The sequence below is a fragment of the Vigna unguiculata genome, chromosome 3 (genome assembly GCF_037176805.1).
Source record: "Vigna unguiculata cultivar grain cowpea cultivar isolate G323 ecotype 2 chromosome 3, ASM3717680v1, whole genome shotgun sequence".
Classification (NCBI taxonomy): domain Eukaryota; kingdom Viridiplantae; phylum Streptophyta; class Magnoliopsida; order Fabales; family Fabaceae; genus Vigna; species Vigna unguiculata.
In genome coordinates, this window is record NC_140794.1 from 51,652,275 (window position 1) to 51,665,020 (window position 12,746).

The 12,746-nt window shown below is 26.8% G+C and overlaps 1 long non-coding RNA gene across 1 annotated transcript; it reads right to left on the reverse strand.

The window, feature by feature from the left end:
- Positions 1–10,523: 10,523 nt before the first annotated feature.
- Positions 10,524–12,746, reverse strand: LOC114174983 (uncharacterized). The gene is made up of 3 exons (XR_003602796.2): positions 12,530–12,746; positions 11,517–11,614; positions 10,524–10,753 (listed from the first exon to the last, which is right to left on the reverse strand). It is a non-coding gene; the product is annotated as an uncharacterized LOC114174983 (long non-coding RNA).

Below are 12,746 nucleotides of genomic sequence, written 5' to 3' on the forward strand. Positions count from 1 at the left end.
TGGAGAGTATGGGTTACTTAGGGTCAAACAACATGCAAGATTGATCTATGTATTGCACAAATTTTTACATAATATTATTCTCTCGTTACCTTTAGATACACAATGAGATTTGGTGGATTTGTTAAGAAAGAAACATATTATCAATTATGAGACTATCAATTTAAAAACTCTTTTGTTTTTATTTTGTAACTATTTGACTTAAAACATCTTTTTCATACACATGCCTTTGGTTCCACGTATTATATTACTGAGTTTGTGCTTTGTGAAATATTTTCTTAATCACAAGTCAAATCTCTTTCTTGTAATTTTGGTTTCTATTTTCAGATGAAAAAAATCTTTATATTGGAGTTTAAAGGTTGTTTATAGTATTAGATTAAAACAATTTTACAATCTTAACAAATTAAAAGTCATTATTAATATAATTTTTATGATAATTATCGCAATTTTCAACAAACTTGTTTTGTTTGGGGTTTATCTTTGGATGACATTGTGAAATTGTTTCTCAACGTTATCTTATTTTTATTTAAAATCTGTAAAAGGCTATAATGATAGATATCTTAAAATTGAAGGTAAATAAATTATTTTAGATTTAGAATAAACGACATAATATAGAATGTAGAAAGTCAACAATTGTTTAGTCAACTTGACAAGATGTACAAATATTTATAGAGTAAATGCATAGAATGAAAAGAAAAAAAAAGTTATAATTTGTCATGGAAGCAAAAATATACAACCTTACCATAACATTAAAATTAAAAGATATTATATGCGTGTTTGGGAGATGAAATAATTTCTTAAATCCATTTACTTATCATCAATTTAATCCTTAAACACATTCATATCAATAATTTTAGTTACACGTAGTAACAAAATTTGGACAAAAATTTCAGGGATGCCAAATTATATTTTTATATATAAATTATTTTTTTTAATTAAAAAAAAATCATTTCCTCTTACCATTTTTTCATAAGTTCATATTGGTCTATTTACATATGCATTCATACAAATCTATTTTCACACTTTCCCTCAAATCCATTTTCTCAAGAGAACACATCCTTAGATCGCTGCTTTACGCTCTTTCAATGACTTAACTTCTTCAATAATTGAATCAGAACGAATAATTTTCTAAATTCATTTGATATGAACCTCATTTTAGATAAACCTTTCGTATCTCATCAATTTGATTTTGTGGGTATTGCCAAATTTGAGGTTGCTTCCTCAAATCACGTTCTAAGAAATTTTTAAATTCATTTTATGTAACTTTAAGAACTTTAGAGAATTTTTTTTTCTTCAATTCTTAGATTCTCATGAAGTTAAGTTTAGTTAAGGTAAATTTATTTTTCATCTTCATCCAAACCTTCCTCCTGAATAAAAAATTCATTAATTTGTTTACTGTTTAACGTAATTTTTTTAATATAAATTTGTTACATCTCACACTTACTTAGGAAAAGATAAAATTATGATTACCCTAAATTAAATCTCAAAATCAAGACTCAAAATTTTAAGAAAATTAATAACTTTTAAATAATTTGTTTCCTTTACCTTTAAGTAGATTCCTAATATTGTTATTTCCTTACACAACTTCAAGGCCTAAATTAACCATATCTACACAAAGAAAAATTCAATCAATAATTAGATCATGAATTTATGATTTCAACATATAGATATCTGCCTATAATGTAGAAAAATCATATATAAGAGAAAAATAGATTGCTTCTTAAAAAAGGATAAAAAATCAACTTACTAAAAAAAATTGTTCTATCTAAAATGTTCTTTAACTCTTGAAATTTGTCATAGTGCAATTTAATTTGATTTTGATAATGACGAGAGATTGATAGTGAAAATTAATATAACAATAACATGTGAGAAAAAGATGGATGTAAGAAAAAAAAGAAACCAAATAAAACAAAATAAAAAATAAAAAAAAAGGATGAAAACATGATTTTCAAATTTCAAAAAAACTTTTAAAAAATTAATAAAAGTAATAAAATAATATATATATATATATATATATATATATATATATTATACACATAAGATTGATAATCACGTTAATCTAAAATTCAAAAAACGTGTAATCAGTCTTATGTGTACAAAACGGTTCATCTTGATTACATGTTTTTTGAATTTTAGATCAATGTGATTATCAATCTTATGTGTACAAAATATATATATATATATATATATATATATATATATATATATATATTTATATATGGTAATTCCTTAATTAAAAGAATATTTTATTTTATAAATTGAGATTTATAGTATTTTTATAAGTAATCACTAAACTTAAAAAAAAAAATCTGATAATTCATGCATAAGTATATTTATTCTGTACACTCCCTTTTGTAAGATTTTGATATTTACTCTTCTTTTATTATTTTTTTTTATTTTTATGTATATTATGGTGTTTTAATATATGAATAATTAGTTTAAATGTTTTAAAAAGAAATAAAAATAGTTTAATTTGATGTGTTCAAGATAGTAAAATTGGATATATTTTTGTTTTCATTTCATCTAATCTAATAAGATTTGTTCTTAGCATGTGCAATAGGCTCTCACATTGGTTAGGAGTTGTGGGTTTAAATATTTCTTTCTTCTTTCGTTATCCAAAACGTCTTCTAAGAATAAGCACATGCTTCATGTAAAGTCCATTTCTTTTTATTTTAAACTACTTGTACTTCAGAAAAATAAAAAGAAAGGAGCTCGTCCACTTGTCCACTTTTTTCCAAACCCTTTCAGTTCCCCTCTCTACCTTTTCTCTCAACTTGTCTCGATATTTCCCCAGCCATTGTTCCTTCTTTTCTAACTCAGTTTCTACCACTTATTGAAACTAAGACCTTTACGAAGTACTCATCACAACAAACTGAAAGTTCCTTTACTCCACGTAAATCGATCTTCAACCTCCGTTTTATTTCTGTTTTCAGTTTAATAGCTATGGTTTCATGTTGTTCTTGTTTGGAGCCTCACCTTCATCTCCATGTGCTCTTAGGTTTTAGTTTCTTAAGTTGTTTTGGAGTGTGGTGCTCATCTCCACCTAGAGTAGTAACAATTTCGAGGTAAGGGAAGCTAGGTTCTTCTTTTAGATTTCGAAATAAATTGTTTATCCTGGTATTTGATTGCATCTTGATGTGTTGGCTTGATGAGTGTACTGAATGAGTTGTGTTGTTTTTTGTTTGGGTATTTTTGGTTTTCCATGCTGAAATCAATATGAAAATCTACTATTCTAGCTTAAACGAGAATTTCTAGCTTAATTGAGATCAGTTTCGCCCAAGCGAAAAAAATCTAGCTTAAGCGAGAACAATGTTGTCCAAGCGAGACAAATCTAGCTTAAGCGTGAGCAGTAAATTTTAATTTCTTATTCTTAACTTGTGATTGGCTAAGTAAATTTTAAAAATATGATATATGAAACTATGCATGAATGATGTTGCCATTTTGAGACTTGACTTGGTATGTTTTTGTAAAGTATGTAATTCTTTTGATGTTTGAAATTTGAGATGGAAGTATTGATATACGAATATGAAAATATGATTAAGGATGTGCATGATTGGGAAAGTATTGTATATGTTTGACGAAATTCTATGAGTCTCATGGGGAGATTTTATGGTGGTGTTAATTTAGTGTATGCATTGGACTATGGATTCAAGTAAGGTGATATCTTGAAACTATAATGACCATTCATATTCAAATAGAGTAAATGGTTCATGTGGTGAGAGTAAAAAGATGTCCTAGTCTAAGTTAGGATAATGGCCTTAGATGATTAATGGATTGACCTTGTGTGAGATAGGGTGAAACCCATTGACAATGACTCTCTAGTGACTTTGATTCCCAATGCATATATCCGGATAATCGAGTTAGAGAGTCTTCTATTATTTGCTATCACATGTTGATTGTGTTTCATAACTTTTATTTATCTGCTAAATTATTTTCACTAGCTCACCCTTCTCTTTCTGTGTTCTGTTTTCTTGTTGTATGTTCTTTTTTGCAATGATCACCAATGTTGGTGTGAGCAGATAAGACAGCTCCTGGTGATCGTCAAGACGGTGGAGATGTTGCCATTTAGATTAGGCTTATTAGTTATTGCTCTTTCGAGCTTCTTTCGAATATATATATATATATATATATATATATATATATATATATATATATATATATATATATATATATATATTGCTCTTTTGAACAATCTTTTACGAAACTACCTTATGTTATTTTATATGTGTTTGTGGCGTTGTTCGACGCCCATGACCCTTTTGATATCTCTGTATATTTTAGATGACTGTAATGATTGATTCTAATATGTTCTATTATATTATATGATATGATGTTTTATTTATTAAAAATTCTCTATTAAATGAAATATTACACTTCAAAGTGAAGAGTATCTCGAATACATAATGATTAACAACGTTCTATTGTTTGATTTGGGATCGAAACAAAATTCATTATTTTTATTTCTTTAAATAAAAAAAATGATTTTAACTTTTTATATTATAAATATATTTATATTATTACTATAGATAATATATATTAAATATGTTTCTCCCATATCAATATATTTGGGTAGAACATGTTCATAATGGGTAAGTTAAGTGTAATAGTTTGGACAATGTTATCCTGCATGAATAATCTTAAACATTCAATTACAAATAAAAAATAACCTGGAGAACTTATCTATATTTTTTTTTATGGAGAATGCTAATCAGTGGACACTGGTTAAGGAATAATAAATGTGCTTTGATATCATCATTTTTACATTGAAAGCTGAAATAATTAAATACAGTAATTAAAATAGTATAAATGCACATAATAAGTTTTATAAAGACAAAATTACTCTTTTAAATGTGTAGACAATAACTTACTGTTATAAAACAAGTTTTTGAAATTTTTAAAGTTTCTACTAAAAAGAAAAAAAAATCAATTAAGTCTTAAATTGACACTTTAATTATTCTTTTTTGTAACATTTTTAGATGTTTAACAATATTTTTGTTGTTGTTTTTTCTGTTAATTTATACTTTCTTGTGTTATTTTTTTTTTTAAGTTTTAGATGTTTAACACTATTTTTTTGTTGGTTTTTGTTAATTTAAATTTTCTTGTATTTAATTTTTATCAACATTAAAATATAGTTATTTTATTATTTAATTAGTTTTTAAATTTTGTTTGTGAACATTAAATAAAATATTAAATACACATGTACAATATTTATGGGCATTTTTATCTTTTAAAAAAAATAAAATTGTATTAATAATTATTAAATTATGTTTTATTTAATATTATATTTATCTATATATTTTTATAAAATCTAATGTATATTAATTATTTTTAACCGATGTTTTTAGGCTACCGATTAGCAAAACCCTTTTTCTTATTAGACCGGACCACGGATAAGTTCGTGAGCACAACCCCTGGATGTCCTTACAAAGTTCCTGCTAATAATGATTTCGATTTAGTTTTCTAAAAGAATAATGATTTTATTTTCATGCAATTATTGCAACTTTTGGCAGCTAGTAATCACTATGTTTTTTGAACACGTTTCAAAATTCCCTTGAGAATTCAAACGTAAGTCATCAATTAAAATCCTGTTAGGACATTAAACTAATATTAAGCAATTTAATAAAATAAATAACAACCAATAAGATTGTTTATAAGAAACAAATATTCATTCATCCTTTTACGTATGGAAAATACATGAAATTCATCATAATAGTTGAAAAACTAACACATTATTAAAAAAAAAACACTGTCAGGATTATGTAATCCCAGTCAACGAAAACATATACTCCATGTTGTATTATATTAAAATATAATTCACAAAAATTACGTAATTACAAAAATAACATAAAAAAAAGTTATAAACATTATACATAACTAAAAAAAGGTTGTGTCGTGATCGCACGTGCTAGTCGCATTGGTACATTTTTTTTATCATTGAACTATCCATAATCGTTAGCCATGAATGAATCTTTGGCGGAAGAACTATTGTAATTGTTTATGTTGGTAATGGAATGGTAACTCCTTGGCCCTGTCAAATTTGGACTCTATGACCCACGAAAAGTCACAACACCATAGTCAACGGGACAAGGTGGTGGTTTTAAAACATTAGGCGAAGGTGATACAATAACAACCTCTGCCGAACAAACTTATAGTTTTTGATTTTTCCCAATCACATCATTAATTGTTTTAAAGATTGATAATTAACTAAGAACAAACGAGAGGTTGAGTTGATGTTATGGTCTCATTGCGTTGTGGTATTATTATGGTGATTGAACGTTAACTTGGTGACTTTGGGAACGAGGAAGCTACTGAACGTGCGGGAAACGGTGTTATATTAATTCAGTTATTTGTTTGTCCTCGTCATTGGGTGTGACGTTGATGATCTATCTACTTTTGTCTTAGTAACTAAGAAAGATGATACAATTGATGAGGCATAGCCGGCAGGGAAAAACCCACAATAGCATGAAAAATGAATTGTTAGATACCTTATTTTAGACCCATTATTAGATCTTAACTAATTCCTTACGTCAAATTACCCATCACTTCAATCCACACCACACTTTATCAAACTTTGGTGTGGTCCTTGCTTAATTATCATCCCTACCATTTCGTTTCTCATCATTTCCTTTATTTCTTTTCTTTCTTTGCTGCGTATGCATCAAGATGTTCATGATTAATGACTTTGAGATGCTATCTTTGCGTCAGGCATTTCAGATTTATTTTAAAGAAAAAGATTTTAAAGAAAAATGTTATGTGATACTATTTGACAATTTTTTATAAAGGTATAATAGTGTTAACAGAAGTTAATTTTTATATTTTTAGAAAAAATAAAAAGTAAATAACAATAAAGGATAATATCAAATAAAATAAAAAAGTTCACTTGTCATCATTCCCTTGATTTTTTTTTCCCAACCTATGCGTCATATGCTCGTGATTAATGAATTGAGATCCATATCAATTGAAATGTATACAATCTTTTGGGCTTTGACATTTTTAGCCAGTAGGCTAGGACTTACATAAATTGACTGCTATCAGCACCCCCTATATGCATAGTTTTTGTAATCTTAAATCATATAGAATTGGCCTTTATCAATAAATAAATACTCTTACGTTGTCCAACCAACAGTATATACTGAATATTAGTTTTCGTTGTTTATTGTAAGTTGAAGCAAGGAGGGTCAGTTTATAATACACAACTCTTTTAAAGTAATCACCTATTAAACGAGTGTAATCGGGCATTTTAGTTTTTGGAGTAAACCAAACTACCTACAATTATTGTTATAAGGAAAGAAGATACTGCACAAAAAAAACATTTCTAAGTTTTGTACTAAAGGAGAGAAAACAAAATGAGTATAAAATCAGCAAAAAACAAGAAGAAGAAAATGTTTAATTAGTAATTTGGTTTTTTTTTTTATCTAAGGTTATTATTTATTTTTGTTCTTATATTCTTTTTACTTAATTGAATCTTAATATTTGATAAATAAAGTCAATTTGATTTCTTCCATTAAACTGATGTTAGCATTGTTTTTAAGTGTCATGTATCAAAATTTAATTCATTTTTTATTTTAAAATTTGTGTTTTATTTCATTTTTTCTCCCTCAACTTTTCCCTACCTCCCTCCACCTTGAATTTCGTCCTTACCAACCCTGCTCAACCTTCTAACTGGACCGATTCAACTCAACCTTTAGGTCCCTTTGGCTTGAGTTGGCTCGACTCATCCTTCGACATGGATTGGCTCGATTCAATCTTTGGATTGGGTCAATCTAACCAACTTAGCTCGACCTTTGTCTCAAGCCATCTCAACTCAACTTTTGACCCAATTTGATTGGGCTAGATTCTTCGATTCAATTAGGTTGGTTTGATCTTTGACTCGGGTCATCTCAACTTGATTTTCAACTCAGACCAACTCAATTATACTTTCTATCAATACTGACTATTTTAGTTTTTATTACTTTATTAACTCTATGACTTTTCTATATGAACATTTTGGTCCAATGGTCTTTTTAATTTTGATTCATATAGACTAAGATTAAACTCTATAGACTAGGATAAATTGACAGTTTTACTTTTTATACACATTATACAAATATATATTAAAAAATAATAATTTGTTAAATATTATTTCAATATTTAAATTTAACTAATATTTTTTTTGTAAATTTTAATTTTAAAATGAAATCTTAAAAGAAAAATTCAATTATTTTAATCAAATAAAAAAATTAAAATATAAGATATTTTAATTATTTTATTCAAACAAAATATTTAGAAAAAAAATTAATTATAAGTAATTTTATTTCAATATTTTTAAAATTGTTGAAATTTCTAATCAAAGATAAGTTAAACTTTACAAAATGTTTATCTTCGTGGCATAAGGGGAATACAGAAACTTCCGTAAGATTTCAAAATAAAAATTTAGACTTTAAAAGTATTATTGAAAAACTTGAACAAACTATTTTGTTTTATTTTTTTTAATTTAATTTTTATGTTTATAAATTCACCAATTTAGATTTTTAATTTTTTTTACGCTTTAAAAATTAATTATCCATAATTTTATTTTTAAGACGTTTTATTATATAGATGAAAGAAGTTTTTTTCATGCATGTTTAATTATCCTAGCATTTAAGATATCAACTTCATATGAATAGGTTTCTTTTCTATATTTAAGGATAGAAGCGCTCAGAGTAAACGAGAACGAAAAAGATATAATAAATTGACTAAAGAGAAATAATAATTTACCTTAAAGTTATAATTCTTCAATATTACTTTTAACATGTTAATAAATAAAGAAAATCTTATAATTTAGTTTTCAAGTTATTATATCAAACACACTTAATTAGTCAATGTAAACGTGAACGATTTTAAAATTAAATATTGAAGAAAATTATGAATAATTAAGAAAAATAATTAGACATAATTTCGTAAAAGGGTTATTAGAACTAAGATTAAGGCTTTAACAAATACAAAAATCACATGGGGACCAAAAATTATGACTTTTGCTTAGAATAAACACAAAATTTGTGTAAAAAAAATAAAAATCAACGGTACCAAAATTAGAATTACATTTTACTTTTGTTTCAAATGAATTATTGGATAGTTTGAACAACATAAAATTCCTTTACTTATTTGTCAATTCATAGGTGTCTTATATTTTATTTGATATAATAAAATTAAAACTAAATTACTCTTTTTATTCAATTTTGGTTAATATAATTTAAGTAGTTTTTCTTATTTTATTTCTTTTCAATTAAGTCTTATATGTTGAAAAATTAATTCAGTTAAGTTTTTTCTGTTAAATTTGTACTAACGACTGTGTTAATTCATAATTTTTTTAAGATTTTTCTTCATGTGTCGGTGACATGTGATATATTTTATTACGATTGATATTTTCATTTTTAAATTATTTTTTAACACAAGTCTAACAATATGATTGGATTTTATTTAAATAAATTACTTTCGATCTTATAAAAGATTATAGATATGAATTAATAATATAATAACTATAAATACTTATTTTTTTTAAATAAAACTTAAATTTATTTAATAAATATAATAATATTTATAAATTATATTTACTGATATTTTTACTAATTAAAATAAATTTTTATACATCTAAGACAATCTAAATACTTTTAATACAAGAAATGAATATAAAAATAAAAATTAATATTATTTATTTACTTCTTGTAATAAATACAACAAAATCAGATATATAAAAGTTTTTTTAATTAATAAAAAAACTATTAATATGATCAATCAATATTATTTTAATTATTAAATAAATTAAATTTTTATTTATAAAGAAAAAACATTTAAAACTACTATAAAATTAAAAAGTAATTTATTAAATAGAATTCAATACTGTTAGAGTTGATTTAAAAATAATTCAAAAATATTTTTAAAAAAATATCAATTTTAATAAAGATATTAATATAAAATTTAAAAAAATATACCAACACATAACATTATCATTATTACGTGTCATTATTATCACGTTATACAGCAAGTTATTGTTTAAAAACTTTAAAAATACTTAGAAACACACAAAAAATAGAAAAGAAACTGCAGCATGACACATGTCTTTAATCCTTTTAGACAAATTTAACAAAAATGTCTTAATTGAATCAATTTATTTTTAAAATAAGGCTTAATTAAAAAGAAAAAAAGAAAAAAGGAAACGTATTTGAATTGTTTAAAAAAAATTGTGATCAAAAGATAAATTTAGCCTAAAATAATTATAACTAACCTAATTTAGATTAGAAGTAAAAAGAATTTATTATAATTAGTTTAGTTTGAATCATTGGATTATGCCAATTTACTTCCAAAAATAAATTATACCTACTGAGGGTGATCATAAACATAATATCAATAAGTGATCCAACACAAGGTTATAAATACAATTTCTATAAACTAAAACTACTAGTTGGTTCACATTATATTTAGGTTGCATTACTGGTCTTTAATCCTATGCAAAATATCATGATCAATGAAATTATAAATATTGTATCCCTAAGCTGAACAAAAGTGCGTAAACTAAATGCATGGTTTCAAATTACCAAGTCAAGAAAATTACAGGTTTACAATGTGAAAGAGCTTTGTTTTACAAGGTACTTGTCATAACTGATACAATTTTATTCTAGCGACACTAACATATAGAGTATTGAAATGGCACTTACAAGTTGCTTTGCTGGTGAATATGGAAGGAGTTCTTACGTTAGCATGATGGTTTGTGCCTTTGAAGGATCTGTCCCAGGTTAACCTATACATAAAGAATTTAGTTATTAGTCTAGGTTGGTGGATGTTGTCTAAAATTTTAACTCTGTCCCAGGATGACATAAATTTTTCTATATTGTTTATTGATACATAGATTCTTAGGAAAAAGTGGTTAAGATGCTTAGGAAATAACCAACCAAATATGACAGTAATGGTCATCGACAACAAAAAAAAAAAAGAAGTTCATCAGTCTAAAGATGGTAACTTATTAAGAAAAAAGTTATCAATGAGGTCTATAATGTGGACTTGGGACGATGACTATGTCAAATTTATCCATCCATAGCACTTTTAATCCTGAATGTGAGACAGTAAAGTGTCAACAAGAACCCATACAGTATTGTAGATGAGGTAACATGACAGATGAGTAAACAGTAGATAGGAAATACATTACAGAGAAAGTAGAGGTGAAATCTATTGGGTAAAAGATGGTATAATCTCACACGAGGTGAACAGAACCAATTTATTAACTACTGCATGCTAGGATTAACAACGGTAGCAGTTTACAGGTCCTTTTGTCCACAATGAAGCATATATTGGTTCACTCTTAACTCATCTTTAAGAAAATTGCATAACACAATACCAACACTAGTCACACACTCACAACAAGTACCATAGATTGCTTATTTCCATCAAAATATCAACTTATCACCACCAGAACAATGATCAGTTACTAGACATACAAAACAACCTCCATGTGGGTCAATGTTAAAATAAAAATTTAAATAAACAAATATAGCAATGAATTATACCGCTGAACAAAATCAGTGCTCCCTCTCCATGCATTTCTTAAAGCACTCCAAGCTCCAGATGCAAAAGGCTCCGCAAAGCTATCAAAAGCCTTCAAACCCTACACACATTAACTAGCTTGTATGATTACAGACTACCTAAAAGCATAAAATTTGCATCCGACAACAAAGAATTACTATTCATAGGTAGTCAATTATCCTCATTAAATATGTTCCTCGCTGTTACTCAAACCCATGACAATCATGAGACAAAAATCAAACCTATAGGCAAGACCCATAGAGGCATATTCTAGAAGCTAGATAGTACTAGTTTCAACGATCGTGAGGCAATAACGGATAATAAATCCATTCAGAGGGTCACACAGAGGCGTGATCTACATTCATTAAACTAATTGATCTAACATTTAATCAAACCATTTTCTAATTGATCAACTTTTCTCATACTCATCAATTGTTTCGGGTAACCAAACCGTTTTAGGCAACCTTCAATGCATAGTATTTGCAAACATAACGCGCCACTTACAAAAAGTGACAATGGAAAAATGAACAAACAAATAGGAGTAGGTACCATGCAAATAAATTGTCATATTCTCTTCATAAAATATTCATCCAAACAGGAGTAGTTTATAACGATTCAGTAGGTGCTAACCCATGAACCTGCTTAAGAGCAGAGCAATTAAAAGTAGAAACATGCTAAAGTTTATCTAGTTAAAGAAGCGGACTCAGCCACACACATTTAGTATCAGCATAACCATCCTGAAAGAATGATTACAACATATTTGTTCATAAAAGATGAACAGAGGTTATGGGCAAAATCTGGCCATGCTTTCTTAGCAATAACGACAGAATTGGCCAAAGGAACAGAGAGAACAAAAGCATAAGCATGATTGGGTCTATTTAAGGATAAAAGAACGCCCCTCTACTCTTAGGCCAGCAAGAAAATCTGTAATGGAAGACCATACAGTGCTGGCATGAAATTACAAAACTAAAAGCCCTACCAAATAAAAAACGGTTACCTGTTTGCGGCAAAGCTCAAGGAATCATCACCAACGAGGTTCACTTCAAATCAACGCCCAACTCATTCGGGTTTTTGAGACTCATTTTCAGGTTTTTTGACAATTAGACTAAAGGGTTCGAGAGAAATAATGTGGCTGGAACGGTGTTCGAGAATCACACTATCGAAATTGGTATCTTGCTTATTGGAGAGTTTGATGTGTTGATTTTTTGGAGAGC